The sequence below is a fragment of the Phyllostomus discolor genome, chromosome 3, assembly GCF_004126475.2.
Source record: "Phyllostomus discolor isolate MPI-MPIP mPhyDis1 chromosome 3, mPhyDis1.pri.v3, whole genome shotgun sequence".
Lineage (NCBI taxonomy): Eukaryota > Metazoa > Chordata > Mammalia > Chiroptera > Phyllostomidae > Phyllostomus > Phyllostomus discolor.
The window spans coordinates 202,433,962-202,446,553 of NC_040905.2; the positions used below are offsets into that span (position 1 = coordinate 202,433,962).

The 12,592-nt window shown below is 44.7% G+C and overlaps 1 protein-coding gene across 2 annotated transcripts in view; it reads right to left on the bottom strand.

Moving 5' to 3' along the window:
* BRINP1 (BMP/retinoic acid inducible neural specific 1) overlaps positions 1-12,592 on the bottom strand; it is a 378,646-nt gene that overhangs the window by 143,609 nt on the left and 222,445 nt on the right. The gene's annotated exons all lie outside the window — the stretch shown is intronic.

The window sequence follows — 12,592 nt, forward strand, 5'->3', positions numbered from 1 at the left end:
CAAATATTACTGAACTGCTGGCTGACCGCCACTGACTTCCAAACAGAACATGGCTTCCAGATACACTGTGGGTGCTCGGCGGAGTCTGCTAGACTGAGTGAGTGGGTGGCCGCATATGCTGGAGAGGAGGGGGAAATTACAAGGTTCTGACAGCGACCCACAAAAAAACCAGCCCAAGAGCAAGAGAGAGGGCACCAGCTCAGCTGCCCCCCACAAGGGCCTCTAGAAGTGGTTAACCTAAGACTGAGCCAAGTTACAGTGCAGGATGCCACGGGAGCTGGTCAGTGTGAAAAGCACGGGTTTGGGAGTCAGGAGGCCCGGGCTGGTCCCAGCTTGGTCTCTAATTCACCATGTGATCCAGGTAAAGGCTCATCCTGTCCACAGACCTCCGTGTGTCTATGTAGAAAACAGGTGGAAGTTTTAAAGGATCTCTAAGGGTCTTTCTGACTCAGACATTCTGTGACATTCTATGACATTCTATGACATTCCACGATCAAATATCAGTGACTTTCACTCATTCAACAGATACTTGCTGGACATGTTTCATGTGCCAGGCAACGTGGTGGGGGATGAGGTAACTAACTATTCATAAACCTAAATTCAGCCTTCTGCGAGATTATCACCACTTCCCTGAGGTGGGGCATGACCCAAAGGTGTCATCTGATCTAGCCTGCCTTCTGCAAAGTACAGACACTTAACACTGCACGGTCTGATGTCCACCTTATTCCTCGTTACCCAGAAAGGGAAAGGGTTTTCCTGAAGAGCCACCAAGGCCTCGTGCAAGCAGCAAGTGCTTCTGTTGAGTCCCACTGGAGCCCGGCCTGCTCTCTCTCGGGAGGCGGTTCTTACTCAGGCTGAAACCCACGGGGAAGTCTCCTGGTCTGCACACTAATGTGTCTTCCTGGCCTCACCATCGACATGTCATAAAATGGAGGAAAAGAAAACCATACAAAATGTCCTCCTAATACCCCGAACAATTTTAGGTTGAGAGGGACTCCAAGAGGATCAAGCCCGGAGCCTTCATTTTATGAGAAAGGACACCAAGACTTGCCCCACGCCCCATAGTTAATGGTAGAAACCAAGAGTAAAGACAGAGTCTTCACGCCTCCTCCTGTGTACTGTTTCCACTACTCCACGCATCCTCTCCTGTTCTTACAGGCTTAGATTTGTGTGTGTGTGAGGTTTCGTTTTGTTTTATCATCAGGACCATTTCCAGCGAAGTCAACTCCCCCAAATTCAGCAACTCATTACTCTGAGAGCAATCATACTGTGACGTGCATGAGGAATGGAGAGACGTTTGGGCCTTTGGGGAACTCAGCGAAGAGGTGAGGGAGGGAGGTGCTGGGGGGGTGGGAGCAGAATGCAGGAGAGAGCGCGCGCCCAGGAGCAGAGGGAACAGGAATGCCGCAGCCGGATGCAGAGATGGAAACAAAGCAGTTGTATTGATTTGAAAAGGCAGCTTTGAGGTTGACGCTGGCAGCCGGCAGCCTGGCTCTTTCTGGCAGGTCTGCGAAGGCACACGCCCACCCTCGGAGGTTCACAGCCGTCTACTCTGTATGCAGGGGTTGAACTGCAGGGAATCGGGACCAGATGGGATGTGTTCACTCGATGACATGAGAAAGAGAAGAGAGAGGGAGAGAGAATCTGAGAATGAAAGAGGACGGATCCCTCTTTAAAAAGAAACTGGTGAAGGAGGCCCAAAAGGACAGGTAACCTGACTCCACAGAAGTGGGAAGGGGCAACTTTCTCTTTGAAAGTAGGACCGTGGGGATCCAAGGGAAGTGCCCAACCTCTTCCCCATCACCATGGCTCTATCCTTAAGCGGATTTCATCCTCTCTCATCAGAACCAGTAGACAAACCTCCACAGTCAGCTCCTGAACTCAATCCTTCCCTTTGAAAGCCTTGCTGGAAACAGACAATAAATGTTTGATGAGCAAATAAACAGCCTCTGACATTGATTTCATCACGTCAATAATGACGAATTTTTAGTACATCACCACTTCTTCAGGAAACGTAAACTCAAAAGCCTGCAGCCCAGGCAGAAACATGAGGGAACAGTGAGAGTGGCAGGTGCAGAGCTTAAGGAGAGAGTAAGGTGGCAAACGCCAGCACGCGATCCTGCCTGGGACAGCAGACTGCTTCCACCCAGGAGGCATCTCTGGGCTGCCAGTCCCCCGATTTCTAGAAGAAGCCAGAAGGAAATCCAGATATTTATATGAAATCTCTCCTTTTTTAAGCATGGACAAATGATCCTTTCCCCTGACATGTGAGGGTCAAAAACAACATGTGTAAGCACCAACAGGTGCATTTGTTTTTGATTTGGGTTTTGGTAGCAAACCTCATCCTTAACTAGATTGAACCTAATTCCCTAAACCTTGCTTTTCCTTCCTGCACAACAGTACAGATCCTATAATCACAGTAAGTCCAATTCCCTAACATCTGGGGGAATACACTGCTGGTTTTGTAGCTGCAGATCATTTTCTGTGCTTGTTTGGTACCACCGAAGCCCTGCCTCCTCCAGGAAGCCTTTTCTGACTTCATCAGCCCCTTCTCAGATCCAGTAGCTAAGATGGGATAAAACTGTTTTGTCCTTTAAAACATGCCACCACCCCATGGTTACTTAACAGGATCCTGCTGTAGAAAAGTGTTTGACTATAAGACCCACGGTACCCGTGTTCTAATTCTGGCTGTCCTCCTACCTGACTGTGTGGCCTTGGGCAGGTTAACAGCTCTCTCTGAGACTCAGTTTCTCCCACCTTTGAAATAAGAATATTGGCCTAAGGTAGTAATTTTAAAAGTGGGCTCAGATGCAGCCATGATGAAGGGACAGGTGTTGATGTGCAGGGGAGGCTCTCCTGGCCAATCTTGAAAAAGAGAGACTTCTCAGGCTCTGATTGGTTTCTGGCATTCAGCTTGTGGGTATATGTTTTTTACCTCTGTGATTAGACTGGGCTTTATCTGAACTCAGCTAAGCTTCACTATTATTTATTATGTGCCAGGCACTGTGCTAAGTGCCTGAACTTGTATCTCTCTTGTCTCTGAGCTCCTAACCACAGTCTGTGTACACAGTAAAAGATACAAGGAGAAAAACACCGCCTGGGAAGTGGTGGTCCCTTCATGGCCACTCTCTGACCACCTTACCTTGGCAGTCACTTCCGGTTTCTAGAGTTCAGTGTCCTCTTCAAAAATAAAAAAGACTGAACTTAGAAGGAATGTTTCAGCTCAATGCAGGAGGAGTAAGAGAAAGGAAAAGAGGAAGAGAAAGGAAGAGAAGGGAAGAAAAAGGAAGGGAACGGTAAGGCGAAGAAATTAGGGAGGAAAGGAAAAATGAGACACTAAATAAAACAGGGAGGGATACAGAAAACATTAGCTTCTCTTTTTACCTGGACAGCAGTTTCTACAAATCTTGTTTTCCTCTAGACCAGAAACAGAAAACATTTTCTTTAAAGGGCCAGGTAGTAAATAGTTTAGGTTTTATGGGCCATATTGTCCATGTTTCAATTACTCACCTCTGCCATTGTAGCATGAAAGCAGTCATAGACAATCAGTAAAAAAAAAATGTGCATGGCTGCGTTCCAATAAAACTTTATTGGCAAAAACAGGTGGTGGGCCAGATTTGCCCCCTCCCCAAGTGCCCTTGTGCTCTAGAAAGGATTCACCTCCCCAAGCCATCCTCTCAAGAACAACCTCAGCGTTTCTATCCAGAAGGGGATGCAGGAGCTATTCTCTCTCTCCAGAGATGGCACTGAAGTGGTTTTACTTATTTACTTAGAACTCATACCCCACCTACACCCCAGACACAGCTAAAGTGACATTACAAAGTTAAATAAGATATAAATTAGGACAATTAGAAATAAAAATGGAACAAAGAATAGTGAAAATGAGTGAAGAGATGCTACTAGGCACCTGGGAAGAGTTAATTGATCTGGATTTAGTGCTGAGGTACCTGGCAGCTGAAGTAAAGTGAAGTTAATTGGCCCCCAAGGGGCACAAACCATGAGGAGGCTCTCATTAGCGTCATCCCTCTACCAGTGAAGGAAGAAAGGCTGAGCTGAAAGGTGTGACAGTGTGTCCTACCCTGGGGTGTAGGGACAGGTCCCCCATCTAAGGACTTCCTCTTCCCCAAACCAGGAAAGTCTTCAACACATCACAGTAACAGAAGGGAAGCACAGGTTTTGAGATAGCCGGGCTGTGTAGGCCTCAGAAGCTGAGGGACTTAATTGATGCTCTCCATTTCTCACTTTCTGACGTGTCAAATGAGATGCTCACCCTTGCTTACTTCATTGAGTTGCTGGGGGAACTGAAATTATACATGACAAATGCCCAACCAATGATGAGGAAAGAGAAAACTTGTGATTCTTATTAATTCCTCCTAGAGATTGTTAAAATCTTCATTAGACATAACTTTTTAAATGAATGTCAGCCCTGACACTGTCTGTCTCTGGTGAACAAGGAAGAGAAAGTAGGTAAGAATCATGGGAAGGGCCAGAGGATACAGAGCTGATGGGCATCAGTGAAAATGATCAAAGAGTGAAAGGTCGGAACAGGACGACGTGGCTCTGGAAACAAACTCCAGCACCCAGTGCTCTATCGACTCCAATCCCTGCCTCCTCCCTACATGTCGCAAGGTGGCTACCACGGCATGGAGACAGCTTTCTTTTGATGTCCTTCTTCCACATGTCAGTCTAGACTCAGATCTTTCATGTCACCATCCCATCAAGACTACTTCTCTCAAAATGGATGGCTGAGTAGGGGAGGACCCTTCAGGAGTTCTTAGAGTGCAAGAAGGCAAGGAGATGCTACAGACGCCCAGGCCAGCATTTCATAAAATCAGGGCGGTCTACTCTGGCTGGAAGAGACGTGGCTTTAAGAGGAGACCTGATGTTTCATGAAGTAACTCTAACTCACACAGTAAAAAAAAAAATCCCTTTTCAACTCTGTCTCAATCCTGATTAAGTCAAAGAGAAAGGCTCCTTTTGATGCTACTGTGTCTTTAGCTTCTCCCTAACATTTTCAAATATCCCTTTTCAATACAAGGAGGGCAGGCTCCAAGATTAGGCGCTTGGGCAGGAAAGAATATAGCTGAATAGAGAAGTAAGACTGTAAGCCAGAATATCATTGCACTGTTTTTGTTTTAATTGTATTATTTGTGCAGTTATACCATCTATTTAATTACCATCTATTTAGCAAACAATGTTCTTTTCAAAATAGTTATAGGGAGAGGAAGTTTCCTTTATAAATGCATGTATGCATTTATATAATAAGTGGATTAATTTAAGGGAAAAAAACAAAAAGGGGAATAGATGAAACAAAAAGAGAGCAGTAATTACGGTGGTACCTGGAAAACTGACATTTCAGAAACATTGATCTAATACGATTCCTTTGTTTTAGGGACAAAGAAACAGAGACAAAGACGAGAGTAATGGCCTACACAAAACACCACGTAAGAACGTGGACTTCAGAACCAACTACCACAATCACCTGGGCAGCATTACATCCCCTGTCTCAGCCTCTGTTTGTGTACCCACAAAATGGGGATCTCGGCTGCATTTTCGTCACGTTGAGATTCATATGTTGAGCACCTGGCAGACCTCTAGACATGAGACCAGTAAGACTCCACCTGCAAGTGACCGATGATTTGTGAGAAAAATGAACTCAATGGTATTTATGAAGGCCTGATATGACTTTCATTCCTATCCCTAAATGTAACTGTTATTATAGTGCTACCCAAAACTGCCCCTATGCTGGAAAACCTACGTTCAACATCAAGCAAACAACAGACTAGAGAGATTAAGCACAAAGTTCTGGAACTGACACATCCTCGGTTCAAATCCTAGGCTTGCCATTAGTCAACTATGTGACTTGGGCAAGTTGCTTTATTTCTCTTTGCCTCAGTGTATGTATCTGTAAAATAGAGATTAATATAATACAGTGGGATGTTGCCTGGATCATATCAATAAGAACAAGTAAAGCCTTTAGCAGAGTGCCTAGAATACGGGAAGTCTGCACTAAATGCTTCCCAGTGTTATTAGGGCATAGTGTCAAGCTGAGCTTCCTCCAGGTCATTCAGCACAATGGTACCTCGGCTGCTGTGCTGTGTCCAAGATGTGACCCTCCAGGTGTGACGGGAAAAGGACCCCCAGCTATATAAAGTGCAGATGCAAACAGATCGCTCCGCAGAGCCTCTGGGGAATGAGATATGGAGTCAGTGAAGGGTGAATTTTGGAAGAACATCGATTAAAAACACATCAGTAAGAGAAAGATGGCTATCTGGGTCACGTTCTTCAAGTCATAAACCCTGAACTTAACAACTGCTCCATTCCCCGCCTGGCACCACGCGGCCTTTCTGCCCTACTCATCCAGGTGCATTCCCACATTCACTGCATTTACATTGAACTAGATAGATCTGACTTTTTCAAAATGTCTCCTCTTCCTGCACGGCATCTTGTTTAAAAGCCACCCCTGCCCCTCAAAAGAGTTTTTGCACCTCAAAGCCCATCTGTCTACATTTAAGACCTGCCCCCTCATTCTTCATCTCTATCTCTCTAGGGTAGCTCCTAATCAGGTCAGTGGATTCTCCCTCACAGGGTCCCTGAGAAGCAGTGATCCTGGGCAGATACTGAAATCTGAGACACTGTTAACTGTCCAAGTGTGTGCTATACGGGAAGGTCAGAATGTCCCTCTCCTGCCTACACTCCCTGGCTGCCCCTACACTCCCTGGCTGCCCCCTACCAGGGAGAGTTAGTTGGGACAGCACACGCAGAATGTTTTAGTACTATGCCTCACACATAGTAAATGCTTAGTGAATATACATTGTTATTATTACTTGCAGGACATATGTATACACACACATACACACACATATATTCTAGCACTCTCATACTCTATCTGGTTAATTTTAATCTTTCTTCAGAATTGCAAGCTCCTTAAAAGTAAAGGCCATACTGTCGTGCTCACTTTTATCACCAGCGCATAACACACAGTAGGTATATAACATATATTTATCAGTTGATTAAACTCCCCCAGAGCAGAGACATACCTGCTTTATCATTTTAACCACAGTCTCCAGCACAAAGAGAAGAAGCCTTTCCACGCCTGCTCAGTGCATGAACAGGTAGGTGTATGTGTGAGCGTATGGATGGATTTCCAAGATGCTCTAGTTAAAATGTTTACCTGATAATACCCTGTGCTGAGGTTCTGAGCATACCCCCATGGCCCAGTTTTTGGCCACAGATTCAGCCTCAAATGCCACAGCCATCATCCAATTGTGCAAATGCCTTTATTTTGCTAAGAGGAGCACTCAATAAGATAATCCATTCAGCATCCTCTGTTCATGCTTTAAAAAAAAAAAAAAAAAAAAAAACTCAGCCCCGCTGCGGCTTACCAAGATCCCCCAAGCGCACAAAAAACAGAGCCTCAGACTTCCTGCCTCCACCCCACGTGACCCAGTCTCCTCTCATAACCTAATGTTCCAGCATTCATTTCTTCCCTGCACAAAAATAGACAAAAGAAATCGTTGACAAACTTCTAAAAATCAACAAGAATCCATGCAACATCTTGGAGTCAGGTATTATCCAGATGGCAGCCTAATCTCTGGCAACAAACAAAACCCAGAGAGCTGGAAGCACCCACAACCTCTGTCTCATTGAGTATTCACAAACACACATCTGATTCCACTCGTATCACATGGAAATCCTTCCCATATGTATCCCGTCTTAAGTACACTTGATAACAATTCCAGACCCTGAACAACATTGGAACTACTCGAGTTCCCTTAATTCTATTTTCAATGTTAATTCCATCTTTTCATCAATCCCAGTATGAGAAGAAGGGTGTTCACCACAGTAGAAAATTCCTGGGAGATTGGGAATTCTATTTCTGGGTGTCTCTCCAAAAAGAATGTCCCATCAAATGCAATAGCTCCAATATCTTCCACCCTAAGAGAAAAAAAATAATCTTACTAATTCTTCAAAGAACTTTCCAGAAAGAGGAAACTATGTGGCTCTAAACCTTTTCCATAGGCTACTTCAGCTCTTGGGCCACCTATCTTACTGCCTTCTCTATAGCAATACCCCGCATCTTCTAGCAGGGGTGCCCGACCTTTTGGCATCTCTGAGCTACACTTGAAGAAGAGTTGCCTCGGGCTGCACATTAAATACACAAACACTAACAAAAATTGATGAGCCAAATAAAAAGGTTTTAAGTAAATTTACAATTTACTTAATTGTTGACTCACATTCACAGCCATCTTGGGCTACATGCAGCCCTTGGGCTGCAGGTTGGACACCCCTGTAAGGCCTCTCTCCATTGGAGGCTATTTCAAGTTCTTCATCCTATGCACATTAGTTTTCTCTAAAGCTGTACTGACTGTTGGTTCTGAATTTGAGGTTAGGTGACTTCCAGCTTTATTCAACTAATAGGTTGTGGAGCAGGAACATGCACCTGGTCTTATGATCCAAGTCAACCTGGGCTCCCAACTCCATCATTTCTGATAGTGTGACGCTTAATGATGAGAATTAACCTCTGATGAGCATTTCCTGTGGATCAGCCACTGTTGTAAAATCTTTACCTGGATAAACTCACATAATCTTCACAACAATGCTGTGAGGCTTTTATTATACCCACTTTACAGATTGGGTAAGTGAGGTAGTACATTTTTAAGTACCCTGCCTGAAGCTATACAGCTAGTTAGTGGGCTCACACCCAAGCAGTCTGGTTCCAGAACCCAAGCCCTTAACTGCTAGCTTACTCAACACTGAAGTCTTGACTGTAAGCTTCATATCAAACTGAAACTTATTTACATTATTGTGTATGTTTCACTATACCAAGTAGCCCTGAACATAATACATGTTTGATTACCTGGAGATTCACTTACTTTATCACACATATAATGATGACCTACCATTGGCAAGACATTACTGAGGTATTACAGGAGATGATAAAATACACAAAGACATGGTAATAGCATTCTGGATCCAAAGGTGGAATGAGGAACGGACCTATTCTGCACGACCTACAGCATCAGCAACAGTCTTTCGGGCTCCACAGCCAAGTCAAATCTACAAAACCAACTTTTGGCGACCAACATAATGTTCTCAATGTATTTTGTTTGTTTAAATGCCCTAGAAAAGGGCATTTAACTGAACAAAAATTGCAATGACTATGACCAGCAAGTTTATAGGACAACATATGTTTTACCCAGCAACATAAAATAGGGAGGGTCTAATCCCAAAATAAAAGATTGCTCCTCGAATTTAGACACAAATTTTAGACCAGCATTTAAGAGCCATCGAGCTACAAGCCTTGACCAAAGGAGGACGGCATGAAAAGGCAAGCACAAAAGGAAAACAAGAGGCAGACAAGGCAGCAACAGGCTGAGGTGGAGCTGAGGGCTGCGGGTCCTGGCATTCACACATCGGCAAAGAGGTTAAAAATCTCAGACACGTTTCAGACCACAGGGTATGTGGTTCTATGGCTCTTCCTCCAAGAACCTAAAAAAATGCTATAAACACGTAATTAGAGAAGGACAAAAAATCAAGCTTATGTGTTGTTTTATGGCCCTTTCACTCTAGGGTTCTGTCTCTGGTGGATTGCCAAGGAAGGCAGCTGCCGTTACATTATCCAGAAATGTTAGGCATCTCCTAAGAATCCACTACAGTCAGTGTGAAGGATGTTAATTAACAAAAGCCTGAAGACCCAACTTCCTCCCAGATTCCCAGCTCCTCTGGGGGCGGGGGGGCACCAGCCTGGACATTTTGACTGAAACTCCACAATTACAGTGACTTCTTCGTAGAGTTCTAAGGCATTTTCTTACCCTTACAGTAACCATAATGGTACTTGCTCAGCCTCTCCCTCTTTCCCAGCTCCTTTCTATAGCTAACCAGATATTCCTAAAACGCCCATTTGGAGAGCAAAGAGAAAAAGAGCAGACACTATAGGCAGACCGACCTGGTTTGGGCTTGAACTGTGGAGCCCACTCTCTGTGCTGGCGAATCGGGTCAACTCTTTTAACCTCATTCCCACATCAGACAAAACTGTACCTCTCCAGAGCATCTTATTTTTTGATCATTCGATGAAATGAGTAACAGAAACCATTAGCACAATGTCTGCCACGGATATACAATAATTAAATGCTTGGTCAAATGCAGTTATCATTATAATTGGATCTTTCAGTGTTCTGAGACCAATTTCAATGCTTGTGTGGGGTGGGGTGTTGCTACACCAAACACAAGCAATGCTTGGACACCAGCTGGGTGTCCTACAATTCAGCTCAATTCTGACACCATCTACCTAGAGATGGTGTCAGATCCCACAAGTGAAGGACTCAGTCCTATAAGCCCATCCCTCCCCCAACACTTCATATGCCATTCACAAGTCCAGGTAACCACCCGTGCTCCTGGCTGGCCTGCTATCTACCAGAGGTTCCCACGACTCCCTCCTTGGGTTTGATTGATTTGCTAGAGCAGCTCACAGAACCCAGGATACCGGTCTACTCACTGGGTCATTGGTTTATTATGAAGGAATATAACTCAGGAACAGCCAGAGGGGTGATACGTAGCACAAGGTAAGAGGAAAGGGCACAGAGCTCCCGTGCGCTCTCCGGGTGCACCACCCTCCCAGCACCTACACATGTTCACCAACCTGCAAAGCTCTCCCAACCCTGTCCTTTTAAGAGTTTTATAGAGGCTTCATTACTCAGGCATAATTGATTAACTCATTAACCATTGGTGAAAGATTCAACTTCCAGCCTCTTGCCCTTCCCCTGAGGTCAGTGGGGTAGAGCTGAAAGTTTCAGCCCTCTTAATCACGTGGTGGGTTTCACAGGCAACCAGCAGCCACGCAGGCACGTTTCCCAAGTTACCTCATTAACATAACAAAAGACACCTGTATCTCTCTCATCGCTTAGGAAATTCCAAAGGTTTTAGAAGCTCTCTGCCAGAAAGGAGGATGAAGGCCAAATCCTATAAATCACAACAATATTGTATCGGGCTACTTTCTTGATTATATCTATCAATGGCTCCTCCCACCTCTAGATGTCAACTCTGAGCTGCTGTCACTTTACTCCATTATTATCCATGTTTCACCCTCCATGCCTCTTCCCAGCATCTCTGCCTTTGCTTTCTAAATTGCCTGCAGGTCTTTTCAGCATGTCTCAATCTGTTTCACCCCTCTGTTACCTTTTCCCAAGCCAATCCCTCTGCCAAGAATGCTGCCCTACCCTATCCCCATACTAAACCTAATAACCCCATATCTTTAATATTCGGTTCAAGGCCATCCCCTTGAACTGAATATTGAAGAATCAACTGTTCCCCCAGGAAGAGGAAAACACAGCCTACTCATGACTCTATGCCAACGCTTATGTTGTCCTACATGTGGGCTTTTAGAAGGTATGGACTTGGCCTTATTCACGTCAGTATCACCGACAGTAAAGCAGGACGTGGCGCATGGCATCCATCCAGCAATGTCCCATGAATAAACAAGTAGATAGCAAAATAAACCAACAAAAAGAACTGACAAAGGAATAGCAGGATTTAATAAGTGTAGCATGAGTGCAGCATTTCACAATTTGCAGAGCATTTGGGTTTTAATTAAACCATTTGATCCTCGCAGCATCCTGGGGCGTTCCCAAGAAATCCAGACCCAGAGCCTTTGAGTAACCTGCCAGGTTAAAACATGGCAGGGTAAGGACTTGAGCTCAAGTCTTCCAGTGCCAATGCCGGATTTTAGTAAGAACTAATAAGAGTTTATTAGAAAAAGTATGCAGGATCTAGCTTAGACTTGGGGACAGACAAAAATTAGAACAGCACTGATGTTTCCATGTGAAGAAGAGTAGAGAAAATGAAATGTGGGGTGCCCAGCATAACAGCAGAGCATGGTGGCCCTGGCTGGGCACACGGGAGAACCTTCAGTTTGGGGAAATGATAACCAAAAAGGGACTGAAAACAGGTTTTTCCAATTTCCTGATTTCACTGATGGCCAAGCCCATCTCCTGCACTGCATTACTTGCTACAACTGAAGTTTCAGCCCTTGGAGAGAAGCCGAGAAATTTCTGCAAATGTTTTCTCTTCAACAGATGGAGCAGAAACCGAGAAGCATTACAAGGAAGATGGATCGGTGCGTCACATTTGCAACAATAAAAACACAACAACGGTTAAAAGTAGTCTCAGTTAAATAGAACTGGGAGCCCAGGGTTGGCCTAAATCTTTTTTTAATTAAAAGTGAAGGAGAATTTCAAAGTTCTATTTCAGCCCCTTGGAGTGTCAGTGCAGTGCATTTGGAAGGTTTATGTGGCTTGGCTGGGTGTCAGACTGCCTGAGATTTATGTGGGTTCAGATCGTAGCCTGAGAAAATCCCCAGCATAGGAAACTGTGAGGGGACGCGGAGGGGATGGTGGAGCACATAGGCGGGAAAACCTGAGTACAAATTCTCTGTCTCTTGGATGCTATTCCCGTACAGCTCACTCTGTCCACATGCCCCTGACCCCCAAGACCAAAATTTACTTTGCTGGGTGATTATGGTTTCAGCTGGTGCATATATGTTTACCATATACATATTCATACAGTCACACACCCATGCATACAAAATAATGTA